We start from the raw sequence: 17057 nt of genomic DNA, 5'->3' as shown, positions 1-17057 counted from the left end.
TGAGATACCTACCCACAGTCCATTGCTCTCACTGTTGACAAAGATGCCCCAAAGTGGACCCGAACTATTGACAGAGGGAGCAAATGTAGACACGCTTTGGCAACTTTGCTTTTGTCGATTTTTCTTTGGTGACATTGGTTTCATTGAAAAAACTTGCCAGCGTAGACAAGCCCTTACACATTGGTGTAAAAATCAGCTCTCAGTGTGAGAAGGCGATGTGTTTGGCTTTACTTGTGAGTATGAACAGAAAGCTGTCAATAATCTCAGAGCACTGTGAAGATGTTAAATACTAGAAGATAACAAGCCACTTTACATGGTACCATTATCCTCATTTTACAGCTGTGGAAACTGAGGTACAGAACTATATGGCTTTCTCAAGGTCACACTGAGTCAGGAATAGTACCTTGCTTTCTGACTCCCAGATTTCACCCATAGCACTATATTACACAACATAATGGGGGATAATTATGGTACCAGCCCAGATGGGGGTGTGAGGTTACAGTATCTATGAACATGATACTGGCAGGAAAAAGTTGCATAGAAAAACAAAGATCCTGCAAAGCTCATTCATGACTACATTTAAATATGAACAAAATTAAATGACACCACATAACCCCACATTCTTTTTTAATGTCATATTGCATAGGTTATTTATTTAACTACATTTCTTGATAGAGTCCATGGCAGACACAGCCTGGAGAAATCAAACATTTAGCACAGAATTCATCCTCCTAGGATTCGGGAATCTCCCCCAACTGCAGATTCTTCTCTTCCCACTGTTTCTAGTGATCTACATTGTGACAGTGGCTGGGAACATCCTCATTGTTGCACTAATTGTGGCTGATCAGCATCTTCACACCCCCATGTACTTCTTCCTGGGGAACTTGTCCTGCTTGGAAACCTGCTGTGCCTCAACCATCCTGCCCAGGATGCTGGCCAGTTTCCTGACTGAGGACAGAACCATTTCTGTCCAGGTCTGTATTGCACAACTTGATTTCTTTGGTTCTCTGGTAGCTGTGAAATGCTGTCTCTTATCAGTGATGTCTTATGATCTGTATTTAGCGATATGCAAACCACTGCAGTATGCAGCCCTTGTGAATTGCAGGCTCTGCTTCTGGCTGGCAGCTGGGTCTTGAGTAAGTGGTTTTGTGGCTTGCACCATCACTGAATGTCGGATATCACAAATGATTTTTCGTGGCCCCAGTGAAATTGACCATTTCTTTTGTGATTACAACCCATTAGTAAAACTGTCCTGCAGTGACACCAGCCTGATGGCTCTTGTGACCTTCCTGTTCTCCTCCATACTAACACTGCCCCCCATTCTATTAACCCTGGCATCCTACGTGCGTATGATCGCCACCATCAAGATAATTCCTTCCACCACCGGGAGGCAAAAGGCATTTTCCACCTTCTCATCTCACCTCATTGTGGTTACATTCTACCATGGGACACTAATCTTTGTCTATCTGCTACCAGGCACCAACACACTGAGAGAACTGCACAAAGTGTTCTCTCTCTTCTACACTGTCCTGACTCCCTTGGTCAATCCCCTCATCTACAGCCTGAGAAACAAAGAGGTCAAGGAGGCCTTGAGAAAAGCTGTTAGCGAGATTATGAATTTCATGACAAATAGCAAACTATTTTGTATGTAATTATTGTACGTTGCAATAAAATCAAGATAATGGGAGCTCATCTGACTGGGTGATGCTGTGAATCACTGCACGAGCCAGCAGCCCTTACCTATTAGAGCAGTTCTATTAAATATAATTGGACTCTTGATGTGAGGAAGAGCTACATGTCTGAATAAGGGCAGCAGGGCCAACCAATCCCTGATTCATGTTTCTCTCTCCTGGGAATATCAATTAAAATGGGCTTGTTTGTCATAATGAGTTATTATTTATTATTATCGTTATTATTTAGCACAGAATAACTCTCTTTGTTTCTATCTGAGGCTGTCATTCACACTTCCATGGGTTCCTAGAAATGAGAAATCAGAATGATTTGCTGTGTAACCTTCCTTTTCTTCAGAGCAGGGATCCTAGTAGATTCCCCCCTCATGTGGCCATGTGAAGAGTAATGCATTAAGATTCAGACTGGACTTTGAGTTTACTGGCCATGATACAACACTTTGCATATAATGGTTTTGACTTTAGTGGGTTTACATCAGTGTAAAATCACAGGGACAGTTATGATTTACTCCCACTGTATGAGGGTGTGTGGAAATATTATGATAGATAGCAGCAGGGTAGCTGGAAATGAATCTAAAATTGGTGGTATCTGAGTGGCTTCCTTTCCTGTCGGTAGAATTACATTGGTGTTAACGTGGGCAAAATCAATGCAACAGTAGTGTGAGTGGGAGAAGTATCAGACTCTATAATCACATTATCCAGATAACCAACACTCATGGTGTGAGAAAATTGCCTACGGGATCAGGAAGAAGCAAATTCCACCCCCCCACACACACAATGCGGTCTGGTTATAGTCTCACTTATTTCAGTTTTACACAAGTGTAACTGTGATGACTTCACTAGAGTTACTCATAATTTACACCAGCATAAGTGAGAGGTTGATTTGGCCATTGATTTCGGTAGAGGTACTCCTGATTGCTATTTGGGTGAGTGAAAGGGGATTCAATCACTACTGACTCAAATGGAGTTATTCCTGATTTACACCTGGGTAAGTGAGAGGGGAATCAGCCCCACTGAATCCCTCTGAGTTACTCCTGATTTGCACCAAGGTGAATGAGAAGAGAATGAGCCCATGTGATTATAGAACATTGCACAAACAGCGAAGTTTATTATGTGGCTATCCCTATTCGCCAATGCCTGCAGGAGCTCAGTCCATAACAACCCCTACCGCTGCCTCAGTACTGGTCACTCCTACTGAGATTTCCATAGCAACCTAACAGAGTTAGATGCCCCGTGCTCAGACTTCCAATGAGAATTGGGACCTAATTCCCCTAGGCTCCTGCAAAAATTACAACCTCAGTGAATATCAAACAGATACATTCGAGGTAACGGGGAAATATAGCATTCCCATTAGAGAAGTGGGGAGCTAGAGACACAAAGTTTATAGCCAAAATATTCATACTTGGTAAATGGAAGCTGAGGAGTTTGGTGACTTTGAAAATCAGGCTTTGTTTCTTTAGGACTCGCAGCAGATATTTTGGTCCCTATGCTTAGCATACAAAGTGTGGAAAAGTTGCTGTTTAAAGTTCCTCATTTGAAAATGGGAAGTGATAATATTCCTGCTTTTGTCTGGAGAGCTCACGATGCTGTACAATGTGAGGCAAATATTATATCCCATCTGTAAAACCTTCATTCATATGAGAAGAGATGGGAATCCAGCTCAAAGATTTCCTTTCTCCCAAACACTCTACTAAGGCCAGTGGGGCCAGATCTTCACAGGTATTTAGGCACCTAATGAGATTTTCAAAAGCACCTACATTTCTAAAACTCATTGATTTCAATGGGAGATGCTAATGAAAATACCACTACATGCCTAAATGTCTTTAAAAATTGGGCCCAAGGCCATTAAGCTTGTGAGTGCAACATTGGGTACAAATTATAGTAAATAATTCCTCACCAGTCTTGGCCAATGGGAAATTTGAGTGAGCAAGGAATATATGAAATATCTTCTGCTCTCTATGGTTCCACCTTCTTACTCTGTGGGATGAGTGGGTATTTTCTATGTGGACATCTTATTCCATAGGCCCAATTATCACAAAAGAACCCAATGGCCATTAGAAGTCAATGGGTGTTCTGCAATTAACCCCTTTATCTTCCTTTAGAAAACCCATCCGAACAATATGGCTTTTATTCAGCTTTATTAAACACATGGGGTGAGATTTGCAAAGCAACCTAAAGGACATCTGGTACCTATAACAATTCATGAGAATGTGGCACACAAATCCTTTAGGCACTTTTGAAAATCTCTCCCTTTCTGTATGATTGTAACTATCTTATCCAGCAATAGAAATCACTCTATAACAATTAATTATCCTAATCGTTATTAACCAACCCACCGATTTATCATTATAATTATGGCTGTTGTTCTTGTTTATCTTATGGTAGCACCTAGAAGCGATGACTCTGTTGTGCTGGGTGTTGTACAAACACATAACAATGGGACAATCCCTGCCCCAAACAGCTAGCCATCTAAAAATAAAACTACAGACAACAGGGGAACAGACAAACAGAAAAGGAGAGTAGAAGGAAACAATTAAATGTAACTGGTCAACATGAAGAACAGTGTGTCCAGTGACACAGTTGCCTAACCATTGTCAGGGTATTTTTGCTGGCATCACAGCAGAGAAGAGTTTAAAAAAAATATTTTTGTGTCATCCACAAACTTTACCAGGAATGAGTATATATTTTAAATCCTTCACAAATCAAAGGGAAAAGCTTCCTGCCCACAACTTTTCTCAGGGCGGTTTTTATCTCTTGGTTTCTCAGGCTGTAGATGATGGGATTAATCAAGGGTGGCACCACTGAATAAAATGCAGCCACCAGATGCTGCTCCAGAGCAGAGTTGGAGGTTGGTGCCATGTACGAAAACATGCCACTGGTGAGGAATAATACAATGATAGTGAGGTGGGGTAGGCAAGTGGAGATAGTTTTATGGCGACCTTCCATGGAAGAGATTTTCTGCACTGTTGAGAAGATCTGAACGTACGACAACGTTATTAAAGCAAAGCAGCTTGAAGCTAAACACACACCAAAGACGATCAGTGCAATTTCACCAGTGTGGGATTCAGATCACAAGATCCTCAGCAATGGCTGGATGTCACAGAAGAACTGGTTGATAATGGACCCACAGAAGGGGGATGAAAACGTATTAGCAGTGTGCAAAGCAGAATAGAGACCACCACCCACCCATGACCCGCAGGCTAACTTAACACACATCCTCTTGTTTATGATCATTGCGTAGTGGAGAGGATTGCAGATGGCAATGTATCAGTCAAAAGCCATGATTGTGAGGAGGAATAGCTCTGTAGCTAAGAATGACATGTAACCCTTCTGCCCCTCTGAGTTGGCAGCAACAAGGGCCGGGTTCAGTATCCAGGGGTTCCGTTTCAGTAACACAATGCATAACTGGCTCGAGCCCCCACCCAGTGACCTGGGACACTCACATACCACACCCCCCTGGGCGCCTCTAGGAGGCAATACTTCCCCTCTCGCAAGCACGGAGTCTGAGTGTAGCAAAATCTTTTTAATAAAGGAAGGAATCAATGCGGCACCCCATTGGAGAAACAGCACAAACAGGGTTATAACACAAACCATAAACAAAAACCCACCTCCAAGTACGTTTGGCACTGTCCTTTTTCTCCTTAGGGTTTTAAGTCCAATCACCCCAAAAGTCCAACAACCCAAAAGTCTCTGGTCAATGCCACCCCAGAGTTCGAGAGTTTATCTGTAGAGGTCCCTCCCCCCAGCCTGGGTAGAAAGGGGCACCTTACGTGGTCCGGGGCCAACTGCCCTGCCTCTCCGTGGGTTCTGCTTCTGCCTTCTCCACGAACTGCTCCGCTTTACCAGCTGCTCCACTCTGCTCGTCCAGCCGTCCTCAGAAACTGCTCCGCTCCACCAGCTGCTCTGCTCCATGAGCTGCTCTGCAAACTGCTCGGCTCTGCTCGCTCTGTGGGCCGCTCCACCCGTCCCACAGCTACTCCGTTCTGCCAGCCGCTCTGCTGCCACCAGCTGTCCCGTGGTCCGCTCCAGCTGTCCCCACAACTGCTCCACTCCACCAGCTGCTCTGTTCCACAGTATAACTTCAGGGTCCCCCACTAGTTAGCACAGTACTCAGTGCTCTCAGCTCAGTTATTTCAGCTCTTTAGTGATTTCAACTCTTAGTGATCTCAGCTCTTAGTGGGGGAGCCCCAGTGCTAGTGCACCATTAGCCCAAAGCGATTTCAGCTCAGTAACCTGTATTTAGATTCTTGAGGGAATAAAAAAAAATCAACTCTGATATTTCACAGTGGAGAGAGGAGGAGGTGGAACTGGTGCTTCTGGCTCCACAAGAAGCCTGCACCACCAGGCACAGATACCTGTCCCCAACCTCTCTCAATTCACTGGGTTTTGGAACCCATGTCCCTTGTCTAGCAAGTACCACCCAACTGAGGGTGAGTCATTTGTCACCAAGCAGTCCCACAGCTCAGCAGTCTGGGATAGGGTATGCGTGCCTATGCAAATACACTCTCTGAAATTCTTTCCACCAGATGTCAGGGTAGAGCTTATCCTGACTCTGCTTACATCCTCCCTCCAGCCAAGAATTTGTCGTCCCAACAAATCACATTCCCTACTATACCAACTTATTGGTCCCCTCCAAAAGGCATTAGATAGCCTACTTTAGCTTTCACAAACCTGTGTGCTAAATGTATAGGCTCCTCACTAATCACCCCAGGTGCATCGTAAGTTAACCGTTTCACTGGTCTTATTACCCTGTCTCGTCTATTGAGAATCTCTGTTGCTATGGTAGGGGGGACATCCTCTTGAGTGCCAGATGGGGAGGTTTCCTGTGAGTTCCCCTCAGATACTGGCATAGGCTCCTGCATTTCTAGTCCTAACAGTGGAGGGTCGCAGGTGCTCTGGACATCCTCCATCTGTATATCACCACTGTCCAATAGCCTGTGTAAGTCATTACATGGGGGTCCCACCAGTGGCTCAGGGATGTCAGGAATGGGCCTAAATACTTCTGCCATAGGGTTTAGGGTGGAAGAGGATGTGCTCTCTTCTGATTCAGCGGATCGAGACTGAAATCTTGTCTTCATCCCAGGATATACCATGGTTGTGTCTTCCTCCTCAGACTCACTGTCAGATGTGCTGAGTAGGGGTAGGTTAGCTGCAGGAGGCCGGCTGTCCACGTTGGAAGGCGGCTTTGGTACAGCACCTTCGTTCTGCCCAGTTGCCCTGTTGTGGCCCATCTCATAAGGGCTGCCTACCAATTCTCCCACAGGGAGCAAAAGGTTTCTATGCACGGTTTTGGTCTGCCCTGGACCCTCTTCAGGTTTGGTCTTGTAGACCGGCAGGTCTCCTAGCTTTTCCATCACTAAGTAAGGTATTGCCTTCCATCTGTCAGCTATCTTGTGTTTGCCAGCAATACCCAAATTTCGCAGCAGGACTCTGTCCCCTGGCTGGAGCTCTTGCAGACGCACCCTAGCATCATATCGCTGTTTGCTGCGGTCTGCGTTCTTCCGAGCTGCAGACGTAGCTAAGTGATAAGCATCCCGTAGCTTTTCTCGTAGTCTGGATACATATTGCTGATGGGTTTCATAGCTATCGCCATCCTCTGATACACCAAAGCACAAATCTATGGGTAGTCTTGGTTCTCGCCCAAATATCAAGAGATATGGGGTGACCCCCGTAGCATCGTTCTTTGTGGCGTTGTAGGCGTGCACCAGAAATGCAACATGTTGGCTCCAGGTTGCCTTCTGCTCTGGCCGCAAAGTCCCTAACATATCCAATAGGGTTCGGTTGAACCTCTCTGGCTGAGGGTCACCTTGTGGGTGGTAAGGCGTTGTCCTCGACTTTTTAATACCTGCTATCCTCAGCACCTCCTTCAGAAGGTGACTCTCAAAATCTCGTCCCTGATCGGAGTGTATCCAGGCTGGGAATCCATAGACTGCTAAATATTTTTCCCACAGTACTCGAGCGACAGTGGTGGCTCTCTGATCACGTGTGGGATATGCCTGCGCATATCGCGTGTAATGGTCGGTCACTACTAGGATGTTCCCAATATTCCTCTTGTCCACTTCTAAAGACAAGAAATCAATGCAAACCAGCTCCAGAGGTTTGTTGCTGGTGATGTTCTTCAGATATGCAGCCCTCGTGGGCAGAGTTTTCCTTTGAACACATCGCGCGCAGGTCTCACATTTCCTGCGAACATCTTCAGCCATCCGTGGCCAATAGAATCTACTGCGGATAAGTTCCAGGGTCCTCTCCATCCCTAAATGTCCAAAGTCATCATGCAGGGCCCTCATGGCCAGGGCTCTGTAATCTTTTGGTAGCACTAGTTGATTCCATTGCTTTTGTAGAGGGTCTGTGGTCGTGCGGTGTAGCACTCCCTGAATCAGTTTTAGTTTGGTCCATTCTCTCAATAGTAGTTTGCCCTCTGGGGTAAGTGGGACAACCTCAGCTGGGCCTCGCCCCTCTCTTTTGGCAAGTAGTGTATCACGAATGTCAATATCTTGCAGCTGGGCCTCTTGCCAGTCAGCCGTATTGAGCATGGGCAAGGGAGATTGGTCCAAAGCAATATAGTTTACTGAAGCAGAAGGCATGCATTCAGGGGGTAGGCCCAAAGTTTCTGCAACACATCCATGAAGGCTCTCATGGGCCTCTGGCTCTCGGCGACTTACACTGCAAATAGCTCTCACTCCATCCGTGGGTTTCACAGCAAGTCGTGGTGCCTGTGGACGCCTGGACAATGCATCTGCATCTACATTGCTTCTCCCTGATTGGTATTGAATGCTGAAGTCATAGCTAGCCAAAGCGGCCACCCATCTTTATCCTGTATCATCCAGTTTAGCACTTGTTAACACATAAGTCAGTGGGTTGTTGTCTGTCCACACCTGGAACTGAGCCCCATACAAGTAGTCTCGAAATTTCTCAGTGATGGCCCATTTCAAGGCCAAGAACTCCAGCTTGTGGGTGAGATAGCGGGTTTCACTATCAAACAGTCCTCGGCTGGCAAAGGCTACAGGTTTATGCTTGCCTTCCATCTCCTGGTACAGTACTGCCCCCAGACCCTCCAAACTGGCATCAGTATGCAGGATAAATGGCTTGCTTGGGTCAGCAAATACTAGGACTGGGGCATGAGTTAGGCAAGTAATGATTGCTCGAAAAGCCCTTTCACATCTCTCATCCCACCGTGGCCCAAAGGGTTCGAAGGGGCCATGGTGTCTCTGCTCGGAAGGCCTTTTATTCTTGGTCTTAGATTTGTCCTTGCTGGACTGATATCCCCTGGTAAGATCATTGAGGGGTTTTACAATTGTAGCATAGTTTTTCACAAATCTGCGGTAATAACCACTAAACCCAAGGAAGGTCTTGAGTTCTCTGTAGTTGCTTGGATGTGGCCATGTAGTGAGTGCTTCTATTTTATCAGGATCAGTACTCACACCCTCTTGGGACATGATGTGCCCCACATACTTCACCGAGGTCCTGCAGAACTGGTATTTGTCAATTGAAAGCTTCAAAACATAATCCTCCAGCCTATCAAGCACTTTAAGAAGTCTTTCTTCATGCTCCTCCAAAGTTCTTCCAAACACAATCAGGTCATCCAAATAAACTAACACTTGCAGTAAATTCATGTCTCCCACAACTTTCTCCATAAGACGTTGAAATGTGGCAGGTGCTCCAGAAATCCCTTGGGGCATGCGTTCGAACTGATAAAACCCTAATGGGCAGATGAAGGCTGTCTTCTCCTTATCTTCTTCACCCAGAGGGATCTGGTAGTATCCACTCTGAAGATCCAACACAGAGAACCACTGGCTTCCCAGCAAACAGTCTAAGGCATCTTGAACTCGAGTCATTGTGTACTGGTCAACCACAGTACGGCGGTTTAGAGTGCGGTAGTCAATACACATCTGGATTTTCCCATTCTTTTTACAGACCACCACAATGGGCGAGGCGTATGAGCTGCGGGACTCTGTAATGACACCATTTGCAGCCAGCTCTTGAAGATGTTGTCGCACATCTTCCATCTCGGAGAGAGCAAGCCTCCTAGATCTCTCTCTGAAAGGTCGAGAGTCATGTAGTCTGATGTTGTGCTCTACTCCTTTTGCACATCCCACATCCCACTCATGCAATGAGAACACCTTGGATCTTTCACAAAGTTCCTTCTTAGGCGATCTTTCCACTCCTCGGACAATGGTGAATCTCCAAAGTCAAACTTTGCTGGGTCTATTGTTGGCACTTGAGTCTCACACTGGGGTTTTACAATTGATTCAGGCTCAAAGAGGTCTGCTATCTTTTGTCCTTGCCTCACAACAACATCTCTACTTGTTTCATTAGCAATCAGTATAGTCACCTTATCCTGGGCTTCAGCAGGTAGGGTTATGACTCCGCTGGGGACCAGCACTCCTTCCGGGAGCTCTCCTTCAGCTGGCTGCTCTATCATTGCTAATGCCCCTTTACTGCCTTTCAGCCTGGTACTCATGACAAGTACTTCTTGCTCCGTCCTTGCAGGCACTACTAAGGGGGTTGTACCCATGTACTTCAGTGCCCCAATCGGTAGCTCAGATGTCTCCTTCTTGGTGCTCTCAATCTTCCTATAGGCTTCAGCACAAAGCGTATGGATCATCAGGGTACTCAGGTACTGGTCCCCAGCCCGTTGTCTGCAGTAATCCGCGAGCACCTTGAAGAGGCTGGAGTTGGTCCCTATCAGCACAGACACATCAGAGGTCCCTTTCGGGTCAGGGCATATTAAGGCAGCGGTGTCCACCTCTTGCTTTACCCCAGCAACCTCCTCTGGGAATTCCAGGTGCACTATGACATACCATTGATAGGGGTATTCATCCATGCTGAGGCCACACAGACCAATGCCAGTCAGTGGCTGTATGGGCAGGTGCCTAAGCATCTGTTGGTAGAATGACTGAAATATAATAGTCACTTGAGATCCAGTGTCAAGCACGGCTTTACACTCCGCCCCTTCAATCCTCACCATGACCTCTGCTCGAGGCCCTATCAGTCCTGCAGGGATCCCAGCTGGATGGTCTCTTCTGGAGGAATCTTCAAATCCTCTAGGCCTAGGTGGTCTCTGTCCCTGGACCTTCTGGCAGCTACTGGATCTCTTCCAACTAATCCTCAGCTTTTCATACACTAAGGAGGGGTTCTCTTCCTTATGGCAGTTAGCAGCACTGTGCCCATCCTGACCACACTGGTAGCAAAAGAATTGTCCTTTCCCCATTCGGCGAGGTGGGACGGTGACTGTAGATACTGACTTCTCTATCATCACAGTCTGAGGCTCTTTATTCCTGGAAATCTTAGCTCGGTCAATGATGCTTTGCAGCTCAGCTATCCGTTCTGTCAGGACCTGCATTTGTTGGGCAAGTTCCTCTGTGGTGCTCACCATCAGTACACTGGCCATTGGCGGTGGCGTCGGGCTGGCTGGTTCCAATGTTTGGGCTTCCCAACACTCGCTGGCTGCCTGCCTTTCTTCTTCTTCCCTGACCTCCTTTATCAGCTGGGAGTAACTTGGGGGATGTTCCTGCCGTTCTCTTAGTCGGAGATGAAGTAGGATTGGGTTCCGATACTGAGTCCCTCTTACAACTTGAGCCAGTCTGGTCTGATCCATCTGCTCAGCAGTCACTGCTCCCCTCATAACAGCTCTCTGTAGTAGTCTCTCCAGCCTCTGTATATAGGCTGAAATTTTCTCACCCTTTTGCTGTCGGGAATTAATGAATTTACAGTAACTGTCCTCAGGGCCCTCTACGCTCCCAAAGGTATTATCAAGGGCCTCTAGGCAGTCCTTCACACTGACCTCAGGGTCAGTGAGCTTCAGGGTGCGAATTACATCTAATGCTGGGCCACTAAGGCTCTCTATTAGACATCGTCGCTTTTCTACATCGGGTATGGCCCACTCCCGCAGCATTTCAGTAGTATGCTCCGACCAGAGTTCAAACTCCTCTTCCCCATCAAATAACCTTAACTTACGACAAGAGTTCGACGTAGCATAGGCCAACACAATCTTTTCCAATATATGCCCCAGTGCTTTTGCCCAATCATAGGCTGAGTCTGCCGCCCCTGAGCTAGAGGCTGCAGGACTGGGGCCCAACAAACCCGACATATTAGCCATTATACAAACAGTAGTTTCCTCAAAATATAAACACAATTATTTCCCAATACAGTGGAACACTCAACAGGTGCTTGCGAGGGGTACTGACCCAGGGATCCCGGATGAGCCCCCATCAATGTAACCCTTCTGCCCCTCTGAGTTGGCAGCAACAAGGGCCGGGTTCAGTATCCAGGGGTTCCATTTCAGTAACACAACGCATAACTGGCTCGAGCCCCCACCCAGTGACCTGGGACACTCACATACCACACCCCCCGGGCGCCTCTAGGAGGCAATACTTCCCCTCTCGCAAGCACGGAGTCTGAGTGTAGCAAAATCTTTTTAATAAAGGAAGGAATCAATGCGGCATCCCATTGGAGAAACAGCACAAACAGGGTTATAACACAAACCATAAACAAAAACCCACCTCCAAGTACGTTTGGCACTGTCCTTTTTCTCCTTAGGGTTTTAAGTCCAATCACCCCAAAAGTCCAACAACCCAAAAGTCTCTGGTCAATGCCACCCCAGAGTTCGAGAGTTTATCTGTAGAGGTCCCTCCCCCCAGCCTGGGTAGAAAGGGGCACCTTACGTGGTCCGGGGGCCAACTGCCCTGCCTCTCCGTGGGTTCTGCTTCTGCCTTCTCCACGAACTGCTCCGCTTTACCAGCTGCTCCACTCTGCTCGTCCAGCCGTCCTCAGAAACTGCTCCGCTCCACCAGCTGCTCTGCTCCATGAGCTGCTCTGCAAACTGCTCGGCTCCGCTCGCTCTGTGGGCCGCTCCACCCGTCCCACAGCTACTCCGTTCTGCCAGCCGCTCTGCTGCCACCAGCTGTCCCGTGGTCCACTCCACCAGCTGCTCTGTTCCACAGTATAACTTCAGGGTCCCCCACTAGTTAGCACAGTACTCAGTGCTCTCAGCTCAGTTATTTCAGCTCTTTAGTGATTTCAACTCTTAGTGGGGGAGCCCCAGTGCTAGTGCACCATTAGCCCAAAGCGATTTCAACTCAGTAACCTGTATTTAGATTCTTGAGGGAATAAAAAAAAATCAACTCTGACATTTCACAGTGGAGAGAGAAGGGGGTGGAACTGGTGCTTCTGGCTCTACAAGGAGACTGCACCACCAGGCACAGATACCTGTCCCCAACCTCTCTCAATTCACTGGGTTTTGGAACCCATGTCCCTTGTCTAGCAAGTACCACCCAACTGAGGGTGAGTTATTTGTCACCAAGCAGTCCCACAGCTCAGCAGTCTGGGATAGGGTATGGGTGCCTATGCAAATACACTCTCTGAAATTCTTTCCACCAGATGTCAGGGTAGAGCTTATCCTGACTCTGCTTACAGACATAAATAGAAATAGCAGTGCAACACATCCCTGGAAAGAAATGAATGAGCTGTTCATGAGGGAGTTGATGAAGGACTTGGGTACTGTGACTGAAATGAAGCAAATATCCAAGAAGGATAGATTTCTCAGGAAGGAGTACATAGGGGTGTGAAGGTGGCAATCAAGGGTTATGGCCATGATAATGCTAAGATTCCCTGACAAAGATACAATGTAAATAAACAGAAACACCACAAAGTGTAAAGCTGCAGCTTCCGAACATCAGAGAATGCCATTAGAAAGAATTCATTCATGATGGTTTGATTGGCCATGATTTTTCTGGGAATAGCATTTTCTCTCTGCAGAGGGAAGGATAAAGAGACTGGTATAATAACAAGAACGAGAACCATAGGAGTCATACATACAGATATCTCCTGATCTTAAATTAATCTAGAGCTGTCCAGAGCCGAGCTCTAGTATATATTTTCAAACACCTTGGAGTTTTAATAGACTACTGTGGGGGAGAGGGATATGGGGGCTTTGGGAAATACTCTATAAGACTTTAAGCCCTGGATATCTCCTTATATTCAACTCCTGAATGCAATCCTTCAAACAGCTGCATACAGCCAACTGGAAACCTGAGAGGAATCACCTAAACTATTTTCTGTTCCTCATCCAGGATTGTTTTGATGGAAAGTTTCCAGTAATCTCTAATGCTCGGTGATTCCTAGGTGGAACCCACTAACCACATGCCTCCCCCTCCCCTGTTTATTATTAATTTTTGTAAGGTTCTCAAAAACTAAATGAATGTGGGTAAATGCCTGGAGGATTCATAGATACATGACAGATAGTTAGTTAGATGGATGGCTAGATCTATCTGCGACGCTCTTTCACCACATTGAAACATCAGTACATGGCCCTACTGTGGGTGGGTAAACTAGTTCTAGCTGGAATAATTTAAATAACCTAGAGTTCATTACTTCTTATGGTCCTTCAGTTTGCAAGGGGATGACAAGGTTTTCAAAAATAAATTGCCAAAGCCTATGGTCTTTATCCATTCCTTTCTTAAGGACTAATTAAGGATGCCAAAATGTAAGTACGGGTGGCAGGACTTCGCCCAGTAATAATAGCAGAACTAATAACTGAATCGAAATAATAATAAGGTAGTGCATAGAATTAGAAAATGAACAAAAGTTATGAAGACTATGAGTAGGAAATATCTGAGATTGCTTGCCGCCCAGAGGTTCTCATATGCCACACCATGGTTGTAAGTGTTAAAGGGCTGGCTTCTGTTCTCAGAAACACTGGTGTAAACCTGGAGTCACTAGAGGAGTTTGGGGTTTACACTGGTGTAAGTGAGGTCAGAAACTGGTCCAATATCTTATTTCAGTAACAATCCTGAGTACTGCTTAGCAACTCCAACTTCAACAGATACAAAGATCACACACCCTTTCAGACTCAGTAACGCAGAATTGAGGGAGTTCAGCATCTCTGAATTTCCCCTGCATATCTATCTATCTATCTATCTGTCATTTCTGGGATGCCTAGCAGTATGTTATCTATTGGAGGGGAGGGCTTTTTTTCTGTTAAAAAAAATAAAGCTAAATCTATTAAAGTGGAGCTAAAGATATTGTATGTTCAAAAGTCTGAGGGAATCATACCATGCTTAAATAGGCATCTTGCTCTCCATTTGTGACAGTCTCATTCTTCCTCTGGCTTCATGCTATTTGCTAAGAAGGAAATAATGGTGGCATAGACATGCCCTTGTACCCCAAGGCTGAAATGATGTTGTGGACCAATATATGAGGGAACAAACCCCAACAGAAGTAATTTAACTGCACAAACCATGCTACATACATGCAAACAAGAGTGCCTATTCTCCTCCATAATCCACCTGCATGGAGTGAATGAAATACACCCCTGGAGATAACTGTTGCCATATAGCCTTCAAAGGGCCTTGGGGGAAATGTCTCTGGGGTCCCATAATGAGATGTGTGCTTATAGCAGACACTTCCCCACCCTGTATACTCTTGTATGTTCACAGTACAGGACAATAATAGACATAGGAGCTAACTTCCTACTGGGTATAACTCCATCAACTTTTGGGGAGTTATAGCAGAGAAAACTCTGAGCCATGGTTTCTTGTAAGCCTTTCTGCAGTAGCTTAAACTGACTGATTCAAAGATTCATAGATTCGCAGAATTCAAGGCCAGAAGGGGCCATCATGATCTAGTCTGACCTTCTAAGTGTCTACTGCATTTGGGACCACCCGATTCTTTTTACTGGGGTCACTCAGGAGTAAACAACCATGAGGACAATGTAGTTACGCTGCATTTAAACTGCACAACAGGATATGGCCCTGTGGCAAATTGCCAGCACTGTTGTGGTGTGCCCTGTGCTTTTTTCTTCTTAAGGAATGGTCAGGGCATCATCTCTCATTTCTTTTCTTGGGCATTAACTGCCTCGCTAGTGTCCCAGAGAAAGGGGAAGGAGAGGGAGGGATCCGGGCCTGCCTTCTACTCCAGGTCCGAGCCAGGGGCCCTAGGGATAGCAGCAAAGAACTTGAAACTGCAATTCCTTCCCCTGGGCTACTTCCCTTTCTGCCCCTTCAGTTTGTTGGGTTTCTCACCCTCTCTCCACTTGGGTAGGATTTCTCCCAACCCCTTGTGTCTGGGTAGTCCCTTTGTTCTGCGTGAGCAGGGTTTCCTTTTACCTAGTGTTCTGGTCTTCTGGTCCACAACATCACTTCTCCAAACTCCCTTCAGCTCTCCTCCAAACTTCCCTGTTTGACTGAAGCAGAGGTTTTATCAGGTGTCTGGCAGGGCCTTAATTGGCTCCATGTGCTCTCATTAACTCATAATAATCTCTCCTCCATCTACAGGGAACAAGGCTCTGACCATCCTGGGGCTTACACATCTCCTATCTATCACTCTTCTGCTGTATCACAGGCTCTTATAGTTTTCAAAGCTAAGGGTGTAAAACTTATCACAGCAATGGAGAAGAGAACTGGGAGGGAGGAGAAATGGTGCCTGGACTATAGAAATCCAACTATATTTTCATCTTGAGAGGTTCCCATTGGTGGGGTTAGAGTTGGTTGGATTTTTTACCCCTGTGGAAAATGTTGACTTTTCAATGAAAAATCAAAAACTGAGACATTTCAATTCAGAAATGATATCATGGAGCCTCCTGGGAATTGTAGTTCAGGTGCCTCCTGCTCCTGTTCGTCTCTACAGACTGAACTTATTGGACAGACTACATCTCCTATGAGGCACCATGGTCTCACCTCTCGTTGAGGTGAGCTAGTGCATCATGGAACTCCCTTGGCATGGTGGATCATGGGAGATGTAGTCCAGCTGGGAATTCCAATCCATAAAGAAGAATGAGGACATAGAAAGGTACAGAGAATGGCAACAGAAGTGATTATGGGTATGGAACAGCTTCTATATGAGGAAGAATTAAAAAAGACTGGGACTATTCAGCTTGGAAAAGAGATGACTAAGGGGGGATATGATAGAAGTCTATAAAACAATGACTGGAGTGGAGAAACTGAATGGAGAAATGTTATTTTCCCCTTCACATAGAGGGAAAATCAGGGGTAACCCAATTTAAATAATAGGCAACAGCTTTAAACGAAACAAGAGGAAGTACTTCTCCACTTAACACATAGTCAACCTGTGGAACTCATTGCCAGTGGATGTTATGAAGGTCAAAACTATAACTGGGTTAAAAAAGAATCAGATAAGCTCATGGAGGATAGGTCCATAAATGACTATTAGCCAAGATAGTCAGAGACGCAGCTTCAATATCCCACTCTCTGCCAGGGGTGGAAGAAAGCATTTGAATGGGGTATCCCAGCCTCAGTCTCTACTGTTGAAGCTGTTCAACTGTGGATAAATAATGAAAAAAGTCATTGGAGCAGGGGAACTGGACCCTAGGTCTTCCACCTTCCTGGACTACAGAATCATTCTGACTGTCAG

The 17057-nt window shown here is 46.0% G+C and overlaps 1 pseudogene; it reads left to right on the top strand.

Annotated features, from left to right (window-relative positions):
* Window positions 1-680: 680 nt before the first annotated feature.
* On the top strand, window positions 681-1652 carry LOC127032106 (olfactory receptor 1020-like; annotated as a pseudogene).
* The last annotated feature ends 15405 nt before the right edge of the window (window positions 1653-17057 follow it).

This window comes from Gopherus flavomarginatus, chromosome 12 (assembly GCF_025201925.1).
Source record: "Gopherus flavomarginatus isolate rGopFla2 chromosome 12, rGopFla2.mat.asm, whole genome shotgun sequence".
Lineage (NCBI taxonomy): Eukaryota > Metazoa > Chordata > Testudines > Testudinidae > Gopherus > Gopherus flavomarginatus.
Note: the sequence above shows the minus strand (reverse complement) of the source record. Positions and strands in the feature narration are given on the sequence as shown.